This window comes from Alligator mississippiensis, chromosome 5 (assembly GCF_030867095.1).
Source record: "Alligator mississippiensis isolate rAllMis1 chromosome 5, rAllMis1, whole genome shotgun sequence".
Lineage (NCBI taxonomy): Eukaryota > Metazoa > Chordata > Crocodylia > Alligatoridae > Alligator > Alligator mississippiensis.
Genome location: NC_081828.1, coordinates 180718772 through 180732643, shown reverse-complemented (window position 1 = coordinate 180732643; position 13872 = coordinate 180718772). Strand labels below are relative to the sequence as shown.

General features: G+C 43.0%; 1 protein-coding gene and 1 long non-coding RNA gene across 5 annotated transcripts in view; one reads left to right on the top strand and one right to left on the bottom strand.

Moving 5' to 3' along the window:
- PTER (phosphotriesterase related) overlaps positions 1-3683 on the bottom strand; it is a 31885-nt gene extending 28202 nt beyond the window's left edge. For 2 of the 4 annotated variants that reach the window (XM_019498022.2, XM_019498021.2), the window contains exon 1: positions 3586-3683. The gene's annotated coding sequence lies outside the window, so the exon portion shown is untranslated. Of the gene's footprint in view, positions 1-3250; positions 3352-3585 lie in introns of those variants that run through there. The other 2 variants (XM_006265861.4, XM_014601574.3) reach the window with 2 other exon arrangements.
- Positions 3086-13872, top strand: part of LOC132250937 (uncharacterized) — a 112831-nt gene continuing 102044 nt past the window's right edge. Inside the window, exon 1 of the long non-coding RNA XR_009462662.1 lies at positions 3086-3188. This is a non-coding gene — a long non-coding RNA (uncharacterized LOC132250937). The remainder of the gene's footprint in view (positions 3189-13872) is intronic.

The following is a 13872-nucleotide window of genomic DNA, read 5'->3' as shown; positions in this document are numbered from 1 at the left end:
GACCTTTATCACCATAAAAAGATGGAAGCCGCAGATTCTATGTTAGGCATTTCATGGTTTGGATGCATTCTCTTAAGGTATTTTTTGTATTTTAGTTCTGAGATAACTGAACCTATAATGGTTTCATCTTTGCTTTTTTAGCTTGTCGCCCTTCCCATGGCAACCACAGCAGAAATAACAAGCCAGATCTTTGCAAGCAGTTTATAAACGAGTTGCAAAGGCATTCTTTTGCCTTGTAACTCCTGGCATAGTAGCATTGCAAACCTGACTTTCCCTGCTGACAGCACTGGCAGATAATCTCAGCATGGCATCTGTGTTCCAGTATTATCAGCCAAACTACCTACAAGCCAAAGCTTTTTGCTGCTTTTTTTTCCTGAGGCTAGAGCCACAACAGAATTTCTGTGCTGCAGTGTTGCAGTTGTAGAAGCTAAATGTCACTTGCTGGAATCCACAACCCTAAGTTCTTGAGGTATGCCTGTATCTGGCAGCGAAGTGCCAAGAAATGTAGGCAGCTGTGTTAGTCTGAAGTCAAGCAGAAAGAAGTGCAGATGTGCACCTTAAAAACTAAATAAATTATATATTTAGATACTTTGTGATGGTTCTGCATGTGTTAGTTCTGTGTCTGTGCAGCTTCTGACTCCTGAGCTAATGTGAATAACTTTACACATCCCTACCTTGTGCTGTACACACATCCCTAAGAGGTGAAGACCGGGAGCTCCAAAGGCCAAGATGCTGCCTAATCTAAGCAGCAGGAAACACTGAGAGAAAGGACAAGTGTTCTTTTAAGAACTAATGCCAGAGAGGCATCTTGCAGGTGGGGAGGGAGATAATGGAGAGTCATCTGACCAGCCAAGGGGTTGGCTGGACATATATAAACCCAAGGCCTCAGATAGTTAGGCAGTCTGACTTCGGGAGCCAAGAAGAGAAGCTTCTGGTAACACAGCTCATGAACTTGCAGTGAAACTGGGTAAGTGCAGGTTTGGGAACAGAAGAAAGCTGCTTGGGACAGAGAGAAAGAGCTGCTTGTGCAGGCAGGGGTTCCTTATTTTATGTTAAGCTTAGAGCGGGTTTGAGCCAAAGGGAATAGATGTTTGATTTTAAAGTTACACTGGTCATTTAGCCTTGTGCCTTACTGGGACAGCTCCTCAAGGCCTACTTGGAGATCTGGTAGCCCAAGAAGGACTTTAGACAGAGACTGTCAGAGCTGGGGAATAAAGGGCTGGGGATAATAAAGATGATCTGCTTATCAAATAATCCATTAGCTAGAACATTTGCACAGGATGCTGGAGACCTGTTTAGTGCCCTTCACTGTCTAAAAGAGCTGAACCCATGTTGCCTGTGTGAGTGTAACCATCAGGCTACAACACTCTTAGGTGGGGAATCTCCCACTCTTTCCTGCTGAACCTGCTCCACTTTGCACTGACTCATTTAATATTCATTAATTGAAGGAAAACAAGCCTATTGGGTGCTCATCATGAGGGGAAAGGAAGGTCTGAGTTACAGGCCCTACACCTATGAGTATTTAAGTTTCTCCCCATTATTATGGAATAAATGAACAAGAAGGACCAACAGTCTCTCCTCTCTGTTCCCCCTCAAGCCACCTACTGCAGTGATTCTCAACCAGGATGCCACAACACCCTGGGGTGCCTTGAGATCCTTTAAAGAGTGGTACAGTGCCTGACATGCAAACATGATTAACGAGAGAAACTCAAAGAGATCTCAAACAGGAATCTATAGTGTCAAAAATGCTCTGAACTACTGTGGTCTTTCTAAGTTCTCTGCAATAGAAAAGTGATCTATCACTTTTTCCATAGTAAAAAGATGGATGAAAGCTGGCATTTTCCTGAGGGGTCTTGAGTGTAAAAGCATTGAGAACCATTGACCTATAGGTTGGTGACTTGAGCATTCATCCAAGGGTAGGAGGTTTGGGTCTAAATCACTTCAGTCAGAGAGAAGAACTGGACCAGTCTCCCATTTCCTGAGTGACTCTTATAACCTCTGGGCTATTGAGTACAAATGACTGGAGGAATTATCTGCAATCAGTGTCTTTGTGCGGGGTGTGGGCTGACGCCACCTACTGAATTGTGCCCAGCAGACAGACCAGCAACAGAAGACTGTTTGTTACTCCCAGCAATGTGTACGGGTGAGCTTGGCACCTGGCTGTTCAGCTCTGCCAAGACTTATGATACCAAGTAGCTTTGAGCACACAGCGCTATAATCCTTCCCCAGTGACAGCCTGACAATATGCCAAGATGGCTACTACACCAACGCTTGATATCCAGGACAACACCAGAGACGTACCAGTTTCAAAGGTACAGTTAACTGCCTTTCTCAGCTCAAGTACCAGTATACTCCAGACCCCGTGAGGTCTCCTGGTATATTTGTTCTGCTGTGCTTGGCTTCAGTCACATCCATGCTGCCTGCTTTTTGGCAATACCCATTTCTCACTAGCAGCCTGTCTCTGAGCAGTGCAGAAAACCCCTGGGAGGGCATGGAAGGTGGGCAGCAGTCTGTGGCCTCCTCACGGTGGTTCTCAACCTCTTCAGGCTCCAGACCCACCACCCTTGGAAAATGCCAGCTTCTTAGGGCCCTGCTACATGTTTAAGCGAAACCTGGATAGAAACCAGCATTGATACACATTTTTTCCAGCACTAACTTTATAGCTGGTTGGCTTTTTATAGGTGGAGAGTCAATGTTATCATGTGACAATTACTTTGTATACATGGCTGATCTAAATTCACTGTGTGATTATGCAGTTAGTTAACTGTGTGATTAATTCCTTTACATCTGCGGCCCCTCTTACTTTACAGGCGTGGGCAGTCTAAACTTACGGCATGGTCAACCAGTTAATTATGTCATCTGTCAGGTGGCTAGTCTTCACCTGGGTTTTTTTTGTTGTTGGGGGGGGCAACATTCAAATACTCCAGCAAGGGGACTCAACCTCCAGCCCATAGGCCAAAGGTGGCCCACAGACCCACAGCAACTGGATCCCCACTGCGTGGGAAGGGTGTCAGTGGGCGGGTGGCCATTAATAGGGCCCAAGCCCCAGGAGGCTGGATTGGGGCTGGCTCTGCCCCTGCCTTTTGATACTGGACCGGGTGCAGGCCCTTTCCTCTCCCACTTTGGGGCCAGGCTGCAACCGGCTGCCTGCTCTAACAAAAAGTGGATAGCAGCCAGCTAACAAGCAGGTACACGCTTCAAAGGCTAACTTTACACACGGCTGGCTCTTGGCTGTCTCTGTCTCTCTCACCGACTAGCCCGTTTCGGGAGGCGCCCATGACCGCGCGCCAGCAGCTGGGCTGAACTTGCCGCACTTCCCCACCCGTGGCCTGGTCACGGCGGCGGGGCCCGGCAGGTCGCACGGCCGTGACTCAGCGGGCGACTCCCCGGGGCCGCCGCGGCCTGGCCCCTTGGCGGGCCCTCGGCTCCTGCTGCCGCTGCAGGCGGGCGGGGAAGTCGGTGCCCGACTTTGTCTCCAGGGAGGCGGGTGCCCCTGCTGTCCTGCTGCCGCCGCCCTCGGGAAATGCTTCCCCGCGCCCACGGCCTCCGGCCCCTAGCTCCGCCGCCCCGCAGCGCCCCGCTCACCCTCACCCGCGCCGCCGCTCCCAGCCCGCGCACCCGTGTGGGCGGGGCTTCCCTCGCCGCTCCCGCCAGGCCCGGCCGCTGCCGGCTCGGGAGCGGGCAGGGCTGGGCCCGCCTCCCTGAGGCCCCTCAGAGCCGGGGTGGCGGCCGCGCCCCGACAGCCCACAGCTGCGTGTGGCTGGAGGCGAAGCGGCCCGGGCCCCGCTGCATGCACGCGGGCGCCGGATGGGAGCTAGCTCGGAGCTGTTGCACGGTTTCAAGCCAGGTGGCTCTTTCTCCTGGGCTTGTCCTGTTCATCCCGTGCTCGCTACTTCGCTGCTGCCTCAGCCCGCGTTTATTGCCGGAGTCACCGGCTCGCTGCGTGATCGTTGCTTTGCGCTTGCCGCCTCTCGTGCTCTGCAGGCGTGCCCAATCTTAATTTACTGCACGAGTAACCTGTTAATTGCGTAATAAACATAGCACGTAGCAAGGGCCCCGGAAGCGGGCCTGACACCAGCCCACAGGGGTGCAGGGGTTTGAGAAGCGGAGGCGGGCAGGGCGGTGTCTCCTCATACCGAAGAACTCGTCTTTTTCGCTTCAAAAGACACTAGACGCTTTACCAACAGGCTAGGAGCCTGGGCGGTATGGTTCAGGTTAAGATAGCAATGTTGTTGGTTGTAGCTACGTTGGTCTACACATAGGTCTCAGTTTAAGATGGAAGCAGAAACGAATATAGCTTCACTGGACTGAGTTAAACACAGTCTGTGGGGCTGTGAAATAAAAGCTTCATTTCCAGGAGCAGCTCACAGGCAGCAGCATTGCAGCACAAAGGGTAGTTTGATGGAGACTATTAAAAAGGAGAGCGGGGCATTGACACCTGTGGACTGAAGAGTTAAGGAGTCAGGTTGTAATGAGCCATGTTGTCAAGTGACTTCCTTATCACTGCTGGACTGGGAGCATTGCTGCCACTGGTTTTAAACTTCAGACAAAGCAGGAGTGAAAGCAAGGTGCAGGTGCACCTTCACCCCTGCCCTCCCATCCACCCCTGGACAGAGGAGACCTAGTAAGTTCTCAATAGCAATTTTCAGTGGAGCATTTCTTCTTTCACCAAGGTTGACAAGGCACCATATTGTATTATCTTATTTTACAGCTGGGTAGGCACAGTTGCAGAGACTAAGGCAGAGAGACTGCCAGATTTTCCACTGAGACTCCATGAGAGTTGGATCCTAACTTTTTTTTGTGCCCTTGGATCAACTGCATGGTTGGGGTAGAGTTAGATGGTGCTTCTGAATGCAAGCACTATCCCCACTATTCAGCTGGTTCAGTTGAAGATACTGCCTTTAGAAATCCTGGCCTTGCTCAGTTCCAGGACCATCATGGCTATAACATCACTCTAACGCTGCCATTTGTGCCTTCAGCATTCTTCTCCCGTAACAATCGGTTCAGTACCATGAAGTGAATGGGCAGGAGTAGGAAGAGAAACCATGGAGTCCTGAATTAAAGTTCCCCTACTTCTGTCATCTGTTAACTCAGCAGGAGCCAAACATAGGTACAGTGGGAGAGGAGATGGGTACAATAGAGGGAAAAGTAATGAAGAAACAAGTATGTGGAGAAAAGATCTGGAAAAAAAAGGATGAGGGAATTAAAGAGCTAATGATTGTAAGCAGACAAGGTTCTTTGGGTAAATATGATGTCTTTTATTATACCAACTAAATAGTTGAAAAAAATGTTCTTTGCAAACTTCTGGGCACAAACACCCTTCACCAGCAGACTCTCCCTATGCTTGTAGTTTTATGTTCTCTTGAATGGAATAGAAACCAATATGCAAAATGCAGGTCTGTGAAAATGCAAACACAGGGAAGTGAAGATCAGGGGTGATGGGAGACAACAGGTGTGAGACAAGTAGGTGTGGGGGGAAAAGGAGGATGTTGACCTGGTGACAGATTGTAGAGAGGTACCTGGAGTTATCTGATGGCAGGCAGGTTATAATGTGCCATAAATCCAATGTCTGTATTTAGTCCATGATTTTTTTTATCCAGTATGATTGTAAGTACAGGTGAGGTAACAGAGCTTTATAAAAATATAGAAGTAGGGCATAGCAGTGGAGGAAGTGTATGTAGCCGCTTCTCGGCCTCTTGAAGGCTCAGATCAAGTGTAGAGTGCTGCAGATAAGGCAAGGTATCCAGGTTGTAGCCATATTGGTCTAGAGGAAAAGGCAATCAGGACTCAGTATCTTTTATTAGACTAACAAGATTTTTGCAAAAAAAATTCTTTAATTGCAAGCTTTCAGGCACAAACACCCTTCAACGGGCATTGGAGAAAATCATATTTCATAATCCTATGAGATATGAACCTTCATTTCTACTCAAGAAGAACTTTTACAATCTTTTCTCCAATGCTGGATGAAGGGTGTTTGTGCCCGAAAGCTTGCAATTAAAAAAATTTTTTTTGCAAAAATCTTGTTGGTCTAATAAAAGATACCATCTCTACTATGAGTCCTGATTGCAGATAAGGCAAGGCTGACACCTGTTACTGTTCAGTGGTCATGCAGAGATAATATGAGATGGTTGTAAAATGTTAAATAATACAAGTAAATGAGCAGAAGGAGGCTTCTAGTTTTGTTTCACCTCTCAATGTCACTTGTTTTTATTTTCTCTGAGTATGAAATTCAGACAGTGCAGGGACGTGAAAGCCTATCATTCATAATGCTTTTTTTTTTTTTTAACATGTTCATCTTGCTTGGCAATCAGTGTGGGAGAAATTATGTATGAGAGCCATGTTAAAAATAGTCATGCCGTGCTTTACCAGACATCATTTGTCACTGGCCATATTAAACTTGTTTGCAAGGTTTGCAGTGAATTTCACATAAGGCCTGCACTTCTGCATACATTTCATGTTTTTAAATAGAGGAACAGTATTAATACTTCTGTAGATTCAGAGTAAAAACTGCACAGGATCTGTCTTTTTGTAAAATGAGGTTCTCTTTAAAACAGTGTTCAATTTGTTCAGGTCAAAACAGCTGTAGTTTTATTTTTATTTCCTTGTTGCAATCTAACAACTGGCTTGTAAACATGAGACATGGGGCTATCATCATCATTCGCAGTCTCTCTCAGTCTAGGATGATTGTCTTCTATGATTGCCTTATCTGTGGGGCTAACTCATCAAGCAAATGCAGTGTGTTGTGAAAACAACTCTGTTCCTGGCAGCTTCTATACATGTAAGTCTGTATTTAAAATTTAGATTTCTATAATGTCCTTGACTTCTATTTTCTTACTTCCAAGCTATTTAAATATTTAATTTGTTACCACATCTTATGCTACTTGAAACCCAGGTTCTTAAGAAGGATCCCAACAGCTTGTGGCAATTGTCACTCACATAGCATTTTGTAACAGGCTTATTATTTAGAAATGAAGAGCTTGAGCTCTCTCTTAAAAAAAAAATAAAAAAAAAAAAATCTTTCATTTTGGCAGCTGTTTAAAAACCGAACTGAAGAAAACCAGGAACAGCTAAAATTCTCAAAGGGTTGCCATGCCCGTTCTTTCCCAAATTAATTCACAAAAGATGCATTAAATAGGATGTAGCCCTCATTATGTTCAACTAATGAGAGGCCACTGGTTTGGCTATCCTATTATATAATGTACCCAAGTGCTTGTAGATATTTTAGAAACATTAGATTCATCGTGGTTCTGCAGCATAAGAGGACAGGCTATTAAGATACAATGGATGGGCACTTCTTATTTCCTTGCGTAGTACTGAATAATGCTTCACAGGAGTTTCCTCACAGTGCCCTAAAAGGAGCTGTTATGGTAGGCATGTGGCCAATTGATCCATAGCCGTGCAACTCCATTGACCAACCCCTCCACCCCCTCCCCATGAGACTTTACAACACAATGTGTATGGCAGCTATTGCAGCATATGCAACTATGGTAACAGCTGATCCATTTTTCTCCAGCTTATATAGAAATACTCTGCTCAAGATTCAGTTCCTCAAGCCTTACAAATCTTTGGTTATTTCAAGAGAAATCACCAGGTGCCTACAATAACCTAAGCAAAATGATTTATGAAGAATAATAATAAAAACATTTGCAAAAAACATCTGCTTTATGTAGAAAAAAATGGATGTTTTAAAAACTATTTTTGATTAGGTTATCAGTGTGCCATGCCAAAAAAAGCTGATCTGTTTTATGGACTGCAAAGGTGTATGCCAGTGATTCTCAACCAGGGTTTGATGGCACCCTGGTGTGCCCTGAGATCGTTTCAAGGATGCCATGGGTTGCTATGTAATGTTAGCACTGTTAGGTGTGCACAAGATAAACTCAGCAATTTCAAAAAGGAATCCATGATGTTAAAACCCTCTTACCTGTTGTGGTCTTTTTGAATTTATTTGCAACAAGATACTTGCTCTTTTATTTTTCTGTAGTCAAAAACAAGTGAAAACTAAGAGCTGGCACTTTTCAAGGGGTACTTTGAGTCTACCAAGGTTGAAAAACACTGGTGTAAGACAATAATCTACAGGATTGTTGAAATCTAATTTTGTCAGGGGTGCAGGGATTCTTTTATCCCAGCTTTTAGCTTGGATATTTCCTCCTCCAGTTCTGCTCACTTCAAAGAAGTCAGATTTTGATATTGGAATACTTTGGCTACTCAGAAGTATAAAATGAATGAAGACACAAACTTTAAACAACATGTTCATAAAAATGGAATTACAGATTGCTTCAACATGAAATAATAATTTAAAATCTTAGGTTATTGCTCTTTCCCTCAAGGGATAAAAAAAGAAAGGATTGAATGGGAAGCAAAATGTAATTACACATAATACTTGAGCTAGTACAGGCGCTTACGTGTGTGCGCACACGTTTGAGAATTACAAGGTGAATGTACCATTTACACACACAGGTGATAGATTCTGTCTTATCAAACCAATGACAGAATTTGTTGTGTGATGTTATGCATGAAGCCAGCTGCCTGGAGATTAATTTAGCACAGTTGAAATAACTTGGTTCTTTAGTCCTCAAGGAACATCCCCCCCAAACCTTCCTCCACCCCCCATTTTCTGATTGTGATAGAGTGCCTGTCTTTGTCTGCTGAGTCATTTCATTTAGTTACAGTTAGGAGTAGTCAGTTGCTCGACTGGGGTGGGTTTATGCTTGTAGTCCCTAAAGCAGACCATGTTCAACAACATCTTTATGAATTTCTCTCTTTGGGCAATACAGCAGCTGTACTTCAGGTTTTTTCCAGGAGCTAAAGCTGGCTGTTTGTATTTTAGGGAGAGTATTAATTTAGTGATATCATTCTAATAACAGCTGTCCTAGCAGAATTATGCTGTGTTATGGAGATAGAGACTCATGCTGATGCCTAATTCCAGCTGTTTCAAGTACCAAAGGAGAATTTTTAACAAATTTGACAATATGTACCATTAAAGTGAAAACATTGCAAATTTGTTCATTAACTACAAGAATAAAGTAATTTCTCCAAAGAATACTAAATCCTTAATTTTCCAGGTCTAAAAAAGTGAAGCAATGTGGATTTTATATGAAGGAGAAACATAATTTCTTGAATAGATAATCTGACTGCTTTACTTTTGAGATGGTAGGGTAGAAAAAGCAGTAGGATTTCAAAGCAGCCTAGGTTTTCTACTGTGCTCATCAAGAAAACATACAATTTAATTCTAATACTATCTTCCAAATGTTATCTCCCTTCTATTTCTTTTGCATTTGAAATAACTTTTATACACTACATGGGTAAATAATGTAGAGAAAAAGAAGTTTAATACTTGAGTCAAAAGAGATTACAGTATGTAGAGACTAGGACAGCACACATCTTTCCAGTTGTACCTAATTCTCTAACCTTCTTTATCTTTTTTTCTTCTGTTTGGCTAGACTAGAAAATACAGATAGCATCTGCAATAATGTCTCTTGATTATGATTAATATTTTGGGAGGATAGAAATCTGCAAGCTTTTTTAAGTTCTGATGAACTAGTCTTAGAAGGTTCTTTGAGTGTTCTCCTTGGGTGTTAAGCAGCAGTTTTTTCCTAGCTAACTTGGGAGGTATTTTTCTGCTCTATTCTAGTTCCAGCTGACAGCCACAATTTCCCTCTAGGCTCTGATGTAGGTTAACTAGTGACACGGCATCTTGAACTATAAGTGCCTTGGAAGTGCCCATTCGCACAGCAGAGGAAGGTGTGGAGATGAATAAAGGGTTTGAGATAACATTACAATACTTGAAAGTTGGAATGATTATGGAGTTTGCACCATTTGTAATGGGCCTCCAGTAGAAGGCAACAGGTTTCTCAGATGAGAGATTCTGTATTTTTTTTCCAATAAATTAAGATATGCTGTAGCTTACATGGAAACAGGAGTGTGGTACCTACTATTTCATTCACTGCTGTATATTGTATCATTTTTATACTACCAGGTGAAAGAATTTGAGGTGGTTAACATAATGTAGTTTGTTCTGGTTTTTTTTTGTGAATTTCTAAGACACTAGGGTAACTTAATTCATGATTCAAAACTCAATTTTGCCTCTGTCCATAATTGCAGAATACAGTGACAACAAATAACGAGCATTCGTTACATCTTAATACAGTCATCTTAATCGTACCCCAGGAACCACACATGAATTTGCATCCACCTGTGCTTAAAATGAGCAGAAAAGTTGCAAATATTTTAACCTGAATGAAACTGAGACAAAATCTGAGCCATCACATTTAAATTGGCTTAACAAATAAATAAATAAATCTATGGTGGTTACTTGCCACCTTTAAACCTTGGATTTTTTTAAAATGAGAAACTGAGAATGAAGAAGAAATAACTTATTGAGCCAAATAAACTGCAAAAGCTATGCCAGATCAAAAAAAGAAACTAAACTAGAATTTTCTAGACTAAATCACAGCATGAAGTCCTATCTCCTTGAATCAATTGTAAAATTTCAATTACTTAAGTAGGAGAAGGAATTTACTAACTCTACTAGGACAAAAGTCTTTTGAAGAATATGGAATTACGTGAGTTCAGTACAGAGTTTAACATTTGTTTTTTGTTTTAAGTAAATCAAATCTCCCCTTAGGAATCAGGAAGGTACCATGCTAACACCTTTTTAGTCAAAAAGGTAACTAGCATGCTCCTGTATTTTAAACTAAAAGTGAGCTTCTTATGGACAGAGCCAGATCCTCCTTGCCTCATTTCTCTGTGTGTGCTTGTGAGAGTCAGCAGGATATAGCCATTTTTGTACTTTGGACTATTATATCAGAAACCCTGGGTAGTAGAAAGCATAAACTCATAAGAGTTGGGTATGGAAGGTACTGAAGGTATTTTAAAAGCATCTGAAGTTAATATTAAATGCCAAAATGGAACAGATGGATCTGAAATGGGTTAATGCTAAATCAAGCGAAGCTCAAACATTAAACAGAAGGAAGTTTTTACTTATTAAGACCATCCTAAGTTGCCTTTAAATTATCAAAATGCACTCATGTGAGTCTTTACTGTGCTGAACTTTGCACTAAGATAATCTGACCCAGAGACGCATAGAATACAGCTAAGAATTTGTCATCACATGATAGCTTTATCTATTTTTTGGTATGATAAAGATTTGAACATGGCTAGGAACTGACATTCAAAAAGCCAGAGGTGGAATCACTCTGAGTTATGCAGTTTTCTTAAGGAAGCGTATTTTAGATCAGTAGCGAACAGAACACGCATTGATCCTTCTAGGGGAGTGAGGGAAACAAATCTTAGACTGGGTTCAGCCATTTTTAAACAAGTCAGTTTGTGCCAAACTTTTATTATGGGTATAGACCGGTTTTGTGTGCTGAACTATTCTGTTACGGTTTCCAATCACTTTATACTGGTAAAAATGTAATGTCTGTACTTGGCCCATGATGTCTCCCTGTCTTGAACATTTCATTTGCAGTAGTCTTTGCTGCACTTACTGTCCATTGTTGTCTTCCTTTTCCTCTTAAAAAAAAAAAAAAAAAAAAAAAAAAGCTTTTTTTGTGTAGTTTTTATTTTCTCCATGTAGTCTGACCAGCCTCCTGCCACTTTTGTTTTAACAGCCTCTTCTTGATCTCTCTTACTTTCATTTGTTCACTTACCCATTGTTCATGCCTGTCTTTCTAAGTAATACTAAGCATACGTCTTTCCATGCTTCAGTGTCCAGCTTTTCACTCCTGCTCCATCTTCTTGGTTTTTGCTCTGTCATGCCTCATGAGACACAGGGTTCAAAAATTTTCTTTTAAAGGAATGAGTGATTTTACCTTTTCTCCACTCTCTCCTGCTCTTGATTTCTAACCTTGATCTTTTTTCTTCCCCATTTCATTCTGTTTGGAACACATTGCTGGCCTTGTAGCCACTCCTCAATAGTATTTGCTTCCCTGTTCACACACTATATTATTACTTCCTCCTTTCCTGAAAAAATTACCCAGATCGTGCTTGGTAGCCGTGTTTCAGTTTCAGGTAGTGTCTGAGACTGTGCAAGTGTAGTCTAGACCTGTGAAACTAGTCTTGAACAGTCACTAATCTTTACCAGTCATCACAGCATTAAAACACTTATTTTGAATAGAAAGATTTTATATTTAGAAGTCTTATCCCCCAACTTACCATATGTGTTTGATTTCTTGAATAAGCCTTGCTTAGATAACAAAGATTAACAACGGCTCCTCCATCTGACACCTCTTCCTGGCAGCATTTAAATTCTTTTGGGGACGTTCTATTCCCTCCCTCAATCCTCTGTCACATTTTTGTTTAGAAAGAAGTTATGTTGATGGCTCCATACCTGAAAATAAGTCTCAAAAGTGCTCTGATTTGCTGTTTTGGAACTGAGCTTTGCCATTTTGCCTGTGTTCTGAGGCAGTGGTTCTCAACCTTTTCTGTACCAGGACCCATTTGTAAACATCAATGGCCAGTCCCGACCCACTGTACGTCCCCCCCCCCCCCCCGTCCCCAGCCCCACAGTGTGTGGGGTAGGGTGGCCCCCAAGCAACTGGAAAAGCCAATTTCCCACATTTTTATCCTTAATGAGAAATAAGAATCCATTTTTAAACTTTGTTAAATCATTTTTAAAGTTTGTTTGCAACCCTTTCATATATTCTTTTGGGTCACGACCTACAGGTTGAGAGAGGCTGCTCTGAGGAGCTTGCTTTCATTTGTGGTAATCAGTTTTGTTTAGAGGTGGCTAGCAAATTTTCCCCAAGATTCCCAAGCTGTATCTATGCTCATAGGCAGTGGGAAAAAATATTATTTGAAGGGGCTGACCCCTGCTCCCCCCCTCCTGCAGGGCTGTTGTGGGGCTGGTGTGCACTTGTGCTGTACACATTGGCAGGGGTGGCACCATGGTAGCAGGGTGTGGCATGGCGCAGTGGAACGGCAGCGCTGTGGTGCTGCTGCTGTCACCAGCCACCACATTAGTTTGGGATGGCTAAGCCCCATTAGCCCCGGCCTTCCACCATCTGTGCCTATGCTCTTGTGGCAGACTAGTTTCACAACTGCTGCAACCTATTTAGGAGTCATTTTTCTTCCATCTTACAGCTATAAATTTGTTGTGTTTTGCCAACAGTTGACTCTGTGCCTCATTGTAAGAGTTGTCCATTCAGCATTGCTTAATGATCCTGATCACAAAAACCCTTGGCACTAACTATACATTGAGTGGGAAGGGGCTGAGTTTTGAAAGATCAATAGAAACAAAAGCAACTGCCCATTTCAAATCAAACTAGGGTGAGCAATTTCTGCTGTTCTGCTCAGTCTGGAATGTACTGTTCAGAAACAAATATTTACAAGAAAAGAAAGCCAGTCTTCTGGGCTAGGGACAGACATTCAAAAAGCCTGAGCCTGAGCCTGAAATGCTTCAATCTTTGCAGGTTAGTCTAACCTGACTAGGCTGAACTGGTTGGAAACTGGACAGACACTTTCTCTGGACTGACGAAATTCAGGCACATACCTGCAGTGGTCAGGCTAGAAGCCGGGGGGGGGGGTGCTAGAGCAGCCCTCCCTTCCATTCTATAGTGCTGATCTGAGGGGGGTGGCAGGATGATCTGATTAGGAAGGAGTCTCCCCCCCCCCCCCCGCAATCCCTTGATAACAGAGCATTTATCAGCTCTGTTATCAGCATTTAACCCCCATTAGAAAACAAAGCCCCTCTCATTAGTTCAAGCTCTTCTTAAGCAACTTTTTGCAAGGAAGGGAGGGAGGGACATTACCAGCTGACCTGTTGATTAACTCAAAAAAGCCCTAAAGAGACTATTCTGTCTGCCTTACACAGACACCTCTCAGCATACCATATGCTGGCTACCGTCCATGCTGTGGGAGGGAAGGATCCAAGAT